This window comes from Oncorhynchus gorbuscha, linkage group LG02, assembly GCF_021184085.1.
Source record: "Oncorhynchus gorbuscha isolate QuinsamMale2020 ecotype Even-year linkage group LG02, OgorEven_v1.0, whole genome shotgun sequence".
In the NCBI taxonomy this organism is placed as follows: Eukaryota; Metazoa; Chordata; class Actinopteri; order Salmoniformes; family Salmonidae; genus Oncorhynchus; species Oncorhynchus gorbuscha.
Genome location: NC_060174.1, coordinates 78585257 through 78599794, shown reverse-complemented (window position 1 = coordinate 78599794; position 14538 = coordinate 78585257). Strand labels below are relative to the sequence as shown.

The 14538-nt window shown below is 46.5% G+C and overlaps 1 protein-coding gene across 11 annotated transcripts in view; it reads left to right on the top strand.

Moving 5' to 3' along the window:
- Positions 1-14538, top strand: part of LOC124010501 (autism susceptibility gene 2 protein-like) — a 511152-nt gene that overhangs the window by 352274 nt on the left and 144340 nt on the right. The window lies entirely within an intron of this gene.

Below are 14538 nucleotides of genomic sequence, written 5' to 3'. Positions count from 1 at the left end.
CAGGAACAGTAAACTTGCCACTGTAAATCCAGAAAAAGTGTGATGATTTAGAATACCGTTTGTTGTTTTGTTTAGTCGCTTCTGTAAATTGAGTCATTACTCAGTGCCGTCAATTCAAATTACCCTGCCGCCGTGGCAATTCCTTTTGTTTCAGCAACACGTCGTAGCCTGTAATTCCCTTAGTGGTTTTATTCATTCATCCCGGATCATGTTACAGTGGTGATGAACAGAGCTGAGCGCCACGCTGTACCTTTCTGTCATTGATTAATTGTGTATTAAAATAACAGAGGAGAGAATGAGTAAATAGAGGGGCTCTGACTGCCACAGTTCTCCTCTGTTACGGAGTAATTGAAGCTCAAGCTCCTCAGCATCATCCTCGTTACCCTGTAGTCACCACAGTCACTATCTGTCCCTGCCAGGCATCAGCCTCTCTCTCTCTCTCTCTCTCTCTCTCTCTCTCTCTCTCTCTCTCTCTCTCTCTCTCTCTCTCTCTCTCTCTCTCTCTCTCTCTCTCTCTCTCTCTCTCTCTCTCTCTCTCTCTCTCTCTCTCTCTCTCTCTCTCTCTCTCTCTCTCTCTCTCTCTCTCTCTCTCTCTCTCTCTCTCTCTCTCTCTCTCTCTCTCTCTCTCTCTCTCTCTCTCTCTCTCTCTCTCTCTCTCTCTCTCTCTCTCAGCCACCACCAGGATCATTGGAATTCTGTGGATGTGTTCTACTTTAGAACACGGCTGTGGAGAGGAAGGGGGGGGAACAGTCGTTTTAAAGGGTCGAATGTATTCAGATGAGGACAAACGTGGCTTATTTCGTTTTCTTCAGAATCGGGAAATGGAAAAAGTGTTCCTAGGAGAAATCCCGTTCTGCCTGGTGTAGAGAGGCCTCTGCTGTGGTGACAGGAGCCGCAGGGACTCTGATAAGAGACAGCTTTTTGCCTCTATCTTATTGTGTGTGTGTGTGTGTGTGTGTGTGTGTGTGTGTGTGTGTGTGTGTGTGTGTGTGTGTGTGTGTGTGTGTGTGTGTGTGTGTGTGTGTGTGTGTGTGTGTGTGTGTGTGTGTGTGTGTGTGTGTGTGTGTGTGTGTGTGTGTGGTGGACGAGCGCGTGTGTTTGTTCTTTTAATACATTCTGTCTCCAACGGACAGTCAACGCTGTCAGAAGACATGGATGTTCTCCTGGGTGCTCTTTACAAAGTGACCTGTTGGATGGGATTCCTCTAACATGACATGATAATGATGTGTTGGCTGACAGATAGAAGCCAGGGTCCTCACACACATATGCATGGACACACACACGCACACACACACACACTTGTCCATTATTAGCCCAATCTATCGGTCATTCCCTTTCTTCTCTATGACAGTGTCTCACATGCAGAGTGCTTTTCGAGTTAAGACATTGATAGGGACAGGGTGTTCTCATCCCACTGTCGCTTTAATAGACAATATCACTATACCATGATTACTGTAACTGTTAGAATGTTAAAGAAGTGTCTGTGATTCTGTGTCTGGTCTTAAGCTGAAGGAGATGGTACACTGTCTATAGCACTGTCATGTCTCTTTGTCCCTGTAATCGTGACTGGTGGCCCATCTCATTGTTGCCCAGAGTTTTCTTGAATGATATGTTCTGTCCTCTTTCATCAGGCAGAGTGGGAAGGTCCATCTCGTCTCAGGGCCTGCACCTGGGGTCCGTCCAGGGACTGCCGGTGGTTGATGAATTGGTGTCGGTATATGGCAGGGATCATCAACTAGATTCAGCCGCGGGTCGACTTATTCTTGAGCGGATGGTTAGGAGGCCGGAAACACAATTAAAAATCATTTGTAGACTACAAATTGACCGCAAAAGCCCAAACAGATATGTTTAACTAAAACATAATAATTTCAAACCTTGCTTACAAGTGTAAACGATAATGTGTGTCTCTCTAATATGAGTGTGAATACTTGGGAACAGATTTCCTACATTTAAATCACTTGGAGCTGATCTCCTGGTGATTTTACAGTCTTTTACGTCCTACAATGAAAATAGCCCCCAATTTTTGTGTTGTTGAAATGATACATTTTTGGCTTAGAAAACTTGGGGGGCGAAATAAATCCACCCGCGGGCCAAATTCTCTCTGTGGTCCGCCAGTTGGGGAATCCTGGTATATCAGATACGAGTGAGAGAGAAAAAGCTCATCCCAATGAGTCTCTTCTCAAAGCTTTGGCCGGCCTGGATGTTCCAATCCTGGCTCTGGCCGCAAAGTGTGCTTGGCCCCGATTCCAGGTTCCATTCTGGAAAGCTAGTCAGTCATTGATTGTGTTCCGGCTCTCTTTCACTTCCCAGTCTAGGCAGCACGGGGGATCCAGGCTCGAATCTGATCCAGGATCAGGTGGTTCTTTTTATTATTGCTAACAGGTAGGACTGGGCTGTTCATTTGGGGCAGCTTGAGTCCCATTATTACAGCAGGATTACAGGCAGGAGTAGATGATAGGAGAGGAGTTGCAGAGAGAGAGAGGGGGAAGGATTCCATAGCCTAAAGGTGCCTTTGATGTGGGCCGCCAATATCCAATAACATTCCCCGTTTCATGGCACAGTTAACGCCAACAGGTTTTTCACCATCTGAGAGCGTTTAAAGACTGATGAGGCTAAAGTGAATATAAAATGGGTTCAGTCTTAAACTTTAATGTGCACGTGTTTATGTGCCCAGAACATCTTTCAGTGATTTAAAAAATATATTCTGTGCTGCTCCTTGGGCATAGTTGCGTAAGCTTCAATTCCCTCAAATATATAGCTTTTATTTAAAAAAATGCTTTTCATGAGAAATCTTTTGAAGCATTAGTTATAAGATGGAAATGAATGTTCCATGGAAATGACATAGTCACGAGCACCAGCCACTCTATCCAGACCAGACTAGCTAAATGCTTAAGTGGTTTTGCAGGTAAGTGGCACCTTAAACTGCCAGTCAAATTATTTGCAAAGATATCTGGTGGTGTTCTAGTGCTTTTTACTAGACTAGAGCGTCAGCCTCCAGCCCTGAGTGACTGAAGACTACTTAGGCCTTTTATGAAGATGGCGAGTCCTCTCTCTTATCATTCAACAGTATTTTTATTCCACCTGGCGCAGAGCCTCTTTACCTAGACTACACCTTCACTACTAAGTGTGTATTTATTCACCATCAGTCTATCAGCATTTGGCCACTAAGCAGTAAATGCCATTTTGAAAGCGGTTTGTGTCTTATTAACGACCTGGCATGGAAAAGTGGTGTAATTTGCCATAGTTGGCTCTTATTGGAGGCAAGGGGAGGCTGTAAGTGGGTGCTTTAGTGGAGCCGCCATGGAGAGGACCTGTTTGTCCTTGACATCAAATAAAGATCTGAGCTAGTAATATATTTGCTGTTTCTCTTTTTTTATTGTATTGCAGTGTTTGCCCTCAGGCAATTACAGCAGAAGTGTCGAGTTTCTCAATCATTCAACAAACAAACAGCTGTGTATATAAAAACGTTTTATCTTCTCTCCTTCCTACTGCTGGGGAGCTGGATGAGTAATAAAAAGCAGAGAGCGACTTGTCACTGTTAAAAGATTGTGCTTTGCCCCTCCAAAGGAAGAGTATAGTGTTTACAGGCTTGAGTGGGTGCTCGCTAGGCCGAGGCTGAGGCTGATTGCACTAGAGTAGCCTGTCAGCCCTTGATTTGTCATGTACTCTATCATCCTTGTCACTCCGCAGAGCGTTGTCATAGGTAACAAATTTGTACCCCCCCCTAAACTCCCTCTCCCCTTCTCCCATATTTGTACCCAGTTCATGTAGGAAATTTGTATTTACTTTGGGGGAGTGTAATTTGTTCCTCATGGATAATATGACCCTTAGCGGAGTCGGATCATGGGTTAGTTGAAGTGATATTTTCCGGTAATGGTAGTCGTACATCATGGCTGTCAGGCCGGGTTAGGAGGCGAGCACATTATAGCTCCATTTTAGCACTGCAGGCATCTGGGATTATTTTCCATAACCAAGTATGACATGACCGCTTTGCGGAGTGTATTACATTTTTACTAGATTTTTCTCCTCCCTCTACAACCTCTGTGACTTTTCCCCAGGACCATGGGGGAGGAGGGGGCTCAGAGCTGCCACTGTGATGGATACCCTGGAGTCCCAGCAGCCCCTGCCCAGGTTAACCAATGTCACAGACCTACACAGGTCCCCTCCATGCCACTATGGACAAATCCACACTCCCTCTGAGACTGACCACAGCAGCCTGCTCCCTAGACCACACACACACCCACACACACGCAACACACTAAGCAACACAGAGAAAAAGATAAAGGGAGCGAAGGAGAGGGAAAGAGCATGCTTTTTTTTCAATAACAAAAATCTATGAAATGAGTTACCATGGATGTGAGGAATATAAAAATGATTGTGTCTTGACATTTGTCCCTCTGAGCAATTTTAGCTTAAGACGGTGAATCAGAAAAGCAGCCCTGACAGATAGAGAACATTCAGACAGCAACACCCCTTCCTCCCTCCTTCCTCCCTCCTTCCTCCCTCCTTCCTCCCTATTTTATCCAATCTTCACTTTCACGGACAGAAATTGTCCTCAGACATGGCAGAGAACACAATGAAAACAGCGGGTTAATGCAAACCATTGCTTTAGTCCCAGGCAAGGTCAGCAGTGTAAATGCCACCTCTTGCCATTGACAAATGGTCGCACCCCTGTCTGGTAATCAGCCAGGTCCCAGAGGTGGGCAAGCAGGCGGAGCTCATTAGCGCGGCTCCAATTAATATTAAGACTCTAGTCCTTTGCCGAGCGCTGCACTGACGGTAGGCCAGGGGCGAGGGGAGGAGAGGGGAGGGGGTTAGGTGGATGGATGGGATGGACTGACGGTAGGCCAGGGGCGAGGGGAGGAGAGGGGATAGGGGGTTAGGTGGATGGATGGGATGGACTGACGGTAGGCCAGGGGCGAGGGGAGGAGAAGGGAGGGGGTTAGGTGGATGGAAGGGGATGGACTGACGGTAGGCCAGGGGCGAGGAGAGGGGAGGGGGTTAGGTGGATGGATGGGGATGGACTGACGGTAGGCCAGGGGCGAGGGGAGGAGAGGGGAGGGGGTTAGGTGGATGGATGGGGATGGACTGACGGTAGACCAGGGGCGAGGGGAGGAGAGGGGAGGGGTTAGGTGGATGGATGGGGATGGACTGACGGTAGGCCAGGGGCGAGGGTAGGAGAGGGGAGGGGGTTAGGTGGATGGATGGGGATGGACTGACGGTAGGCCAGGGGCGAGGGGAGGAGAGGGGAGGGGGTTAGGTGGATGGATGGGATAGACTGACGGTAGGCCAGGGGCGAGGGGAGGAGAGGGGAGGGGGTTAGGTGGATGGATGGGGATGGAGTGACGGTAGGCCAGGGGCGGGGGAGGAGAGGGGAGGGGGTTAGGTGGATGGATGGGGATGGACTGACGGTAGGCCAGGGGCGAGGGTAGGAGAGGGGATGGGGGTTAGGTGGATGGATGGGATAGACTGACGGTAGGCCAGGGGCGAGGGGAGGAGAGGGGAGGGGGTTAGGTGGATGGATGGGGATGGAGTGACAGTAGGCCAGGGGCGGGGGGAGGAGAGGGGAGGGGGTTAGGTGGATGGATGGGGTTGGACTGACGCTGGCTGGTTGACGGATAGCCAGGTCAGCATGCTCTCTCTCTCCACACAGTCCCAGCAGGCAGACACACACCCGCTGTACATAATGACTAAGCAGAGCATTGGGCCATGAGAGGGAAGGTCAGCATGCCCTTAGGAGAGTGTTACCCTTCTCCCACTGACAGGTTGATAATTAAACACAACCAGTGTAGTCTATTTTATTAACTAGTTGCATGGTGATGACATGAGGCTAAATATCAGAGCAGTAAAAATGTTTTTTTCGCAATTGATTTTCCTTGTAGGGATATGGCCCATTTTAGTAGTTAATATAACACTAGCATGTAAGGGTATTTTTACGTTCACTTAGCATTCCAGTATATTGTGGGCAGCTTCTATGACCCTGGACAGATCTGTGTAACACTGGGGTGGTAGCTGTTTTGAATCTCTAGCCATTGTCTCTCCTCTGGTCACTGAATGACCTTGTGCGCCCTGGTAAAAAGTAGTGCGCTATAATAGGGTGCCATTTTAGACACAGGCCGAGTCCCCAGTCTCTAGTTCCTAGTCACTAGTCTTCTCCCCCATTTTAGACACAGGCCGAGTCCCCAGTCTCTAGTTCCTAGTCACTATTCTTCTCCCCCATTTTAGACACAGGCCGAGTCCCCAGTCTCTAGTTCCTAGTCACTAGTCTTCTCCCCCATTTTAGACACAGGCCGAGTCCTCAGTCTCTAGTTCCTAGTCACTAGTCTTCTCCCCCATTTTAGACACAGGCCGAGTCCTCAGTCTCTAGTTTCTAGTCACTATTCTTCTCCCCCATTTTAGACACAGGCCGAGTCTTCAGTCTCTAGTTCCTAGCCACTAGTCTTCTCCCCCATTTTAGACACAGGCCGAGTCCCCAGTCTCTAGTTCCTAGCCACTAGTCTTCTCCCCCATTTTAGACACAGGCCAAGTCCCCAGTCTCTAGTTCCTAGTCACTAGTCTGCTCCCCCATTTTAGACACAGGCCGAGTCCCCAGTCTCTAGTTCCTAGTCACTAGTCTGCTCCCCCATTTTAGACACAGGCCGAGTCCCCAGTCTCTAGTTCCTAGTCACTAGTCTTCTCCCCCATTTTAGACACAGGCCGAGTCCTCAGTCTCTAGTTCCTAGTCACTATTCTTCTCCCCCATTTTAGACACAGGCCGAGTCCCCAGTCTCTAGTTCCTAGTCACTAGTCTGCTCCCCCATTTTAGACACAGGCCGAGTCCCCAGTCTCTAGTTCCTAGTCACTAGTCTTCTCCCCCATTTTAGACACAGGCCGAGTCCCCAGTCTCTAGTTCCTAGTCACTAGTCTGCTCCCCCATTTTAGACACAGGCCGAGTCCCCAGTCTCTAGTTCCTAGTCACTAGTCTTCTCCCCCATTTTAGACACAGGCCGAGTACCCAGTCTCTAGTTCCTAGTCACTAGTCTTCTCCCCCATTTTAGACACAGGCCGAGTCCTCAGTCTAGTTCCTAGTCACTATTCTTCTCCCCCATTTTAGACACAGGCGGAGTCCTCAGTCTCTAGTTCCTAGTCACTAGTCTTCTCCCCCATTTTAGACACAGGCCGAGTCCCCAGTCTCTAGTTCCTAGTCACTAGTCTTCTCCCCCATTTTAGACACAGGCCGAGTCCCCAGTCTCTAGTTCCTAGTCACTAGTCTTCTCCCCCATTTTAGACACAGGCCGAGTCCTCAGTCTCTAGTTCCTAGTCACTATTCTTCTCCCCCATTTTAGACACAGGCGGAGTCCTCAGTCTCTAGTTCCTAGTCACTAGTCTTCTCCCCCATTTTAGACACAGGCCGAGTCCCCAGTCTCTAGTTCCTAGTCACTAGTCTTCTCCCCCATTTTAGACACAGGCCGAGTCCCCAGTCTCTAGTTCCTAGTCACTAGTCTTCTCCCCCATTTTAGACACAGGCCGAGTCCCCAGTCTCTAGTTCCTAGTCACTAGTCTTCTCCCCCATTTTAGACACAGGCCGAGTCCTCAGTCTCTAGTTCCTAGTCACTAGTCTTCTCCCCATTTTAGACACAGGCCGAGTCCCCAGTCTCTAGTTCCTAGTCACTAGTCTTCTCCCCATTTTAGACACAGGCCGAGTCCCCAGTCTCTAGTTCCTAGTCACTAGTCTTCTCCCCCATTTTAGACACAGGCCGAGTCCCCAGTCTCTAGTTCCTAGTCACTAGTCTTCTCCCCATTTTAGACACAGGCCGAGTCCTCAGTCTCTAGTTCCTAGTCACTATTCTTCTCCCCATTTTAGACACAGGCGGAGTCCTCAGTCTCTAGTTCCTAGTCACTAGTCTTCTCCCCATTTTAGACACAGGCCGAGTCCCCAGTGTCTAGTTCCTAGTCACTAGTCTTCTCCCCCATTTTAGACACAGGCCGAGTCCTCAGTCTCTAGTTCCTAGCCACTAGTCTTCTCCCCCATTTTAGACACAAGCCAAGTCCCCAGTCTCTAGTTCCTAGTCACTAGTCTTCTCCCCCATTTTAGACACAGGCCGAGTCCCCAGTCTCTAGTTCCTAGTCACTAGTCTTCTCCCCCATTTTAGACACAGGCCGAGTCCCCAGTCTCTAGTTCCTAGTCACTAGTCTTCTCCCCCATTTTAGACACAGGCCGAGTCCCCAGTCTCTAGTTCCTAGTCACTAGTCTTCTCCCCCAGAAGGCATATCCTCATTCTGTCATTCTGTCACAGCACATCTCCCTGTGCTAACACTCAACATCTAGATGGGGACAATTATCAACATGTCAGGAATGTCCACTCAGCAGCAGCACCCATGCCATACACCCCAAGCACTTACACTACAGATCTAGTAAATACATAGTGATAAAAGTGACAACCCCTGATCACTTGTTGTAAAGGTTAGAGACAAAGATTGCCATAGGCGGGAAGTGTTGTTGTTGTTGTGTGTTGTTGTTGATAGTGATTTTGCAATGCCCAAGCTGATTTCTCAGATTCCATTACCAAACAACCAATGTCTCTCCTCTCCTCTCTTCATTAGAATGCTACGTCGAAAACAGATTTATTTTAACACCCAAATGTGCATTATATTTTATTTCTTTGCTACACTTATGAAATTATCCACTTGTGCCTTTGATAGCTGTGAATGTCCAGTTTGGGTGTCGAAAAATTGCCTATGTAAGAGGTTGACTGCAGCCTGGCTATGTGATATTACACAAGGCCAGTGTTAGCTCCAGAGCCTTTGACCTCACCATTAATTTATTCCCAACAATAAAAGGTAATAATGTACACGTTAGAATAGGGACAAGGTTGCCAAGTCCTTGAAATTGAATGAAGGAAGAACACTCGGTAGTGTATGTTTCAGTGGCAACGTTTCAATTCCCATTGCAGAGGGAGAACAGGCAATGGAAAATAATTCAATCAGCAACAAAAACCATAAGTACACCATTTGAATGAGATAGTCTCTCCTGTGGAAAGAAAAGCCATCTCCATCTTTCCTGACCTGGAAAAGAAAACCCTCCCTGGCAAATGATGGATATATATCACCACTTTAATGGGATCTGCTGCAAACAGGAAGGCTTTGCTATGGAAACAAAACCCTAAGACCAGAAAAATGGAACATGGATGTCTAAATGTACACATTGTGGTAGATATTTTCCACAGCTCAAATGCTACTGTACACATGTTGAGTATAAGCCTTCATAAACAAGATATTGGTTAGGACTTTTCTATTGCAAATTATTTTACATAGATGAATGTTTTGGCTATTTACAGTAAATGTCTACTCTCTGTCCTCAGTTCTGATCTTAATTATTTTATTAGCACCAACACGAATGTTATTAAATCAAATCAAATTGTATAATTAATATGATTCACCAATTAGAAAACAACTTTCTATTATAACCCCCTACAGTGGCATTGATCAGACATACAGTAGGACTCTTGTAACAACAAACATAGGGAGCAGCTAAGATAATCTGATTGTATCCCAAATGGCACCCTTTTCCCTTTGTAGTGCACTACAGTTGACCAGATATATTTGGTTGGATCAAGACTAGGCCGTGGGCCGTGCCCTCCTCAGGTGTCTATCCTCATCTTTATCCTCATCTATATTTATGACAGAGCGTTGTCTGTTACCAGCCTTTAAAAATGCATGTACTCAGACCTTGGGTTCAAACCACAGTCTCTGGAAACCCACTCTTTAGGAAAAAACACTATTGTTGTAATGCAGGACTCTTTCCATGGAGCCCATCTTCATCTGTCTGTCTGTCCGTCCGTCCGTCCGTCCGTCCGTCCGTCCGTCCGTCCGTCCGTCCGTCCGTCCGTCCGTCCGTCCGTCCGTCCGTCTGTCCGTCCGTGTCTCTGTCTGTCTCTGTCTCTGTCTCTCTCTCTCTCCATCCCTCTCCGTGCCCTCTCTCTCCCTGCCTGCTGAGAGTGATTTCTTAGACACTCCAAGGTTAAACTTTCTCTGTTAGTGCGGAGGATGTCAGTCAAGGCCCTGCTCACCTACGCAAAAGCCCCCTGGCGACTGGCCAGTTACTCGCACACAAACCTCTGCCAACTCATTGCCCTTTTGTCAAGCCAACGATTCCTGCAGGTGCTCACTTTAGAATTGACTGCCTTTTTTCTCTCCCTTCATCCCTCTAAAGATCAACCTCAATTTACCTACAAAAAGTGGCTCTATCCAGTGGCGGCCTGACCATTCGGGCACTTATTTGACATTTTTCAAATAAATATATCTTATATAATTCATAGATTAGGTTTTAAAGTTCTTTAAAAGTGTATGTTTTACTGTTTAAAAAATATATTGTTCAAAACAAGCTGTTCAGTTCCCTACTACTCTGCCAGCAGCATCTCCGGGTGCTTGGCTTGCCACCCAGTGCTTGGATTGCATTACCAGTTATTACGCTGAGGGAGTACCATGAAGTGCACCGGGCTATGGCCCGTGACGTGGACGGGCAAAAGGTCAAAACCAAATCAGAGTCCAGGAGGCACAGAGTGGCAGACAGGCTCGTGGTCAAGGCAGGCAGAATGGTCAGGCAGACGGGTCCGGAGTCCAGAACAGGCAAGGGTCCAAACCGGGAGGACATGAAAAAGGAGAACAGCAAAGGCAGGAGTACGGGAATATGGCTGGTTGACTTGGAACATACAAGACGAACTGGCACAGAGAGAAAGGAAACACAGGGATAAATACACTGGGGAAAACAAGTGACACCTGGAGGGGTGGAGACAATAATGAGGACAGGTGAAACTGACAATTCCAGTGGGTCAGAAGTTTACATACACTACACTTGGAAAATTCCAGAAAATTATGTCATGGCTTTAGAAGCTTCTGATAGGCTAATAGACAACATTTGAGTCAATTGGAGGAGCACTTGTGTGTGGATGTATTTCAAAACCGTACTTTCAAACTCAGCGTCTCTTTGCTTGACATCATGGGAAAATCTATCAAAAATTGTAGATCTCCACAAGTCTGGTTCATCCTTGGTAGCAATTTCCAAACGCCTGAAGGTATCACGTTCATCTGTACAGACAATACTCCGTGAATATAAACACCATGAGACCACGCAGCTGTTATACCGCTCAGGGAGGAGACGCATTCTGTCTCCTAGAGATGAACGTACTTTGGTGTGAAAAGCGCAAATCAATCCCAGAACAACAGCAAAGGACCTTGGGAAGATGCTGGAGGAAACAGGTACAAAAGTATCTATATCCACAGTAAAACGAGCCCTATATCGACATAACCTGAAAGGTCACTCAGCAAGGAAGAAGCCACCACTCCAAGACAGCCATAAAAAAGCCAGACTACGGTTTGCAACTGCACATGGGGACAAAGATCATACTTTTTGGAGAAATATCCTCTGATCTGATGAAACAAAAATAGAACTGTTTGGCCATAATGACCATTGTTATGTTTGGAGGAAAAATGGAATAGGCTTGCAAGCCGAAGAACACCATCCCAACCATGAAGCATGTGGGTGGCAGCATCATGTTTTGGGGGTGCTTTGCTGCAGGAGGGACTGGTGCACTTCACAAAATAGATGGTGCACAAGGAGGCCTACAACCTGACTCAGTTACACCAGCTCTATCAGGAGGAATAGGCCAGAATTCACCCAACTTATTGTGGGAAGCTTGTAGAAGGCTAGCCAAATTGTTTGACCCAAGTTAAACAATTAAGGCAATGCTACCAAATACTAATTGAGTGTATGTAACCTTCTGACCTACTGAGAATGTGATGAAATAAATAAAAGCTGAAGTAAATCATTCTCTCTACAATTATTCTGACATTTCACATTCTTAAAAGAAAGTGGTGATCCTAACTGACCTAAGACAGGGAGTTTTTACTAGGATTAAATGTCAGGAATTGTGAAAAACTGAGTTTAAATGTAATTGGCAAAGGTGTATGTAAACTTCCGACTTCAACTGTATATGCTCTAATTTTAAAACTGGTTTTCATTGGGAAGACGGATCAATACTTTTTATCACAGACAAACACTTTTGCATGTGAAAACCCAGAACCCTACTCCACGTGCTTAACCTACGTCAACTGGGGTGTTAATGTAACTCCCTCATTGCTTGCTAATGGGGGGACTGCACCAATGAGATTGCAGGATTTCATCATATGATTTTGACAGCACAATGTTAAATGGACCGTCCTGATAGATATGCTCTATCAGGTACTCAACAGATGGCGCCAAAGAACAAATTGCAATGGACTTGTAAATACATTATCATGACAGTCATTGGGAGCCTTGAACCTGATAAACCGGACATCCACATTCATCAACAGTCAGCAGACAGATCAACAGACAGATACACTAGCTAGAACCATTTTGCAGACCTAGTAGGATAAAAAAAAGCAGATGCGAGCTAGTGGACACCAGCTACCGGCAAGATTACTACCGGTAGCTTGCTAGCGTGACATTTTCACATCTAACTAAAGTTAACTGGCGAGCACATCATGCTGTGTGACATTGTGCAAGCTATCCCCAGTTGGATCATTCGTTTCCACGTTTTGCATCTGTGCTTGTTGCATTTTCCCTTTGCTAGTGGCATCGGTGCACCTGCTTGTGAGCTGGCTACTCGTTCTAAATAGTTGGTAATCAAAACAGTGGCATCGGTGCACCTGCTTGTGAGCTGGCTACTCGTTCTAAATAGTTGGTAATCAAAACAGTGGCATCGGTGCACCTGCTTGTGAGCTGGCTACTCGTTCTAAATAGTTGGTAATCAAAACAGTGGCATCGGTGCACCTGCTTGTGAGCTGGCTACTCGTTCTAAATAGTTGGTAATCAAAACAGTGGCAGCATGTGCGGCTGTGGTGTTTCTGTTTTTACATGCAATATTGAAATAGGTGTATTTATGTTGTTGTTCAAATGCACAGGTCACTTTATATATCTTCCCAAAAAAACAACTTAATTTTTAAACTATTTCTATTTCTACCGCCAACCGGGTATGTCTAGTTAGTGGTGACTGCCTGTGGCATTGCAATTGGCGACATTACTCGTTCTGAGACGTTGAAGTAGTTGTTTCCGGGCCTACCGAGTGGTGCAGTGGCCTAAGGCACTGCATTCAAATCAAATCAAATTTTATTTGTCACATACACATGGTTAGCAGATGTTAATGCGAGTGTAGCGAAATGCTTGTGCTTCTAGTTCCGACAATGCAGTGATAACCAACAAGTAATCTAACTAACAATTCCAAAACTACTGTCTTATACACAGTGTAAGGGGATAAAGAATATGTACATAAGGATATATGAATGAGTGATGGTACAGAGCAGCATACAGTAGATGGTATCGAGTACAGTATATACATATGAGATGAGTATGTAGACAAAGTAAACAAAGTGGCATAGTTAAAGTGGCTAGTGATACATGTATTACATAAGGATGCAGTCGATGATGTAGAGTACATTATGTACGTATGCATATGAGATGAATAATGTAGGGTAAGTAACATTATATAATCAAATCAAATCAAATCAAATTTATTTATATAGCCCTTCGTACATCAGCTGATATCTCAAAGTGCTGTACAGAAACCCAGCCTAAAACCCCAAACAGCAAATATAAGGTAGCATTGTTTAAAGTGGCTAGTATATTTACATAATTTCCCATCAATTCCCCTTATTAAAGTGGCTGGAGTTGGGTCAGTGTCAATGACAGTGTGTTGGCAGCAGCCACTCAATGTTAGTGGTGACTGTTTAACAGTCTGATGGCCTTGAGATAGAAGCTGTTTTTCAGTCTCTCGGTCCCAGCTTTGATGCACCTGTACTGACCTCGCCTTCTGCATGATAGCGTGGTGAACAGGCAGTGGCTCGGGTTGTTGATCTCCTTGATGATCTTTATGGCCTTCCTGTAACATCGGGTGGTGTAGGTGTCCTGGAGGGCAGGTAGTTTGCCCCCGGTGATGCGTTATGCAGACCTCACTACCCTCTGAAGAGCGTTACGGTTGAGGGCGGAGCAGTTGCCGTACCAGGCGGTGATACAGCCCGCCAGGATGCTCTCGATTGTGCTTCTGTAGAAGTTTGTGAGTGCTTTTGGTGACAAGCCAAATTTCTTCAGCCTCCTGAGTTTGAAGAGGCGCTGCTGCGCCTTCTTCATGACGCTGTCAGTGTGAGTGGACCAATTCAGTTTGTCTGTGGTGTGTATGCCGAGGAACTTGCTACCCTCTCCACTACTGTTCCATTGATGTGGATAGGGGGGTGTTCCCTCTGCTGTTTCCTGAAGTCCATAATCATCTCCTTAGTTTTGTTGACGTTGAGTGTGAGGTTATTTTCCTGACACCACACTCCGAGGGCCCTCACCTCCTCCCTGTAGGCTGTCTCGTCGTTGTTGGTAATCAAGCCTACCACTGTTATGTCGTCCGCAAACTTGATGATTGAGTTGGAGGCGTGCGTGGCCACGCAGTCGTGGGTGAACGGGGAGTACAGGAGAGGGCTCAGAACGCACCCTTGTGGGGCCCCCGTGTTGAGGATCAGCGGGGAGGAGATGTT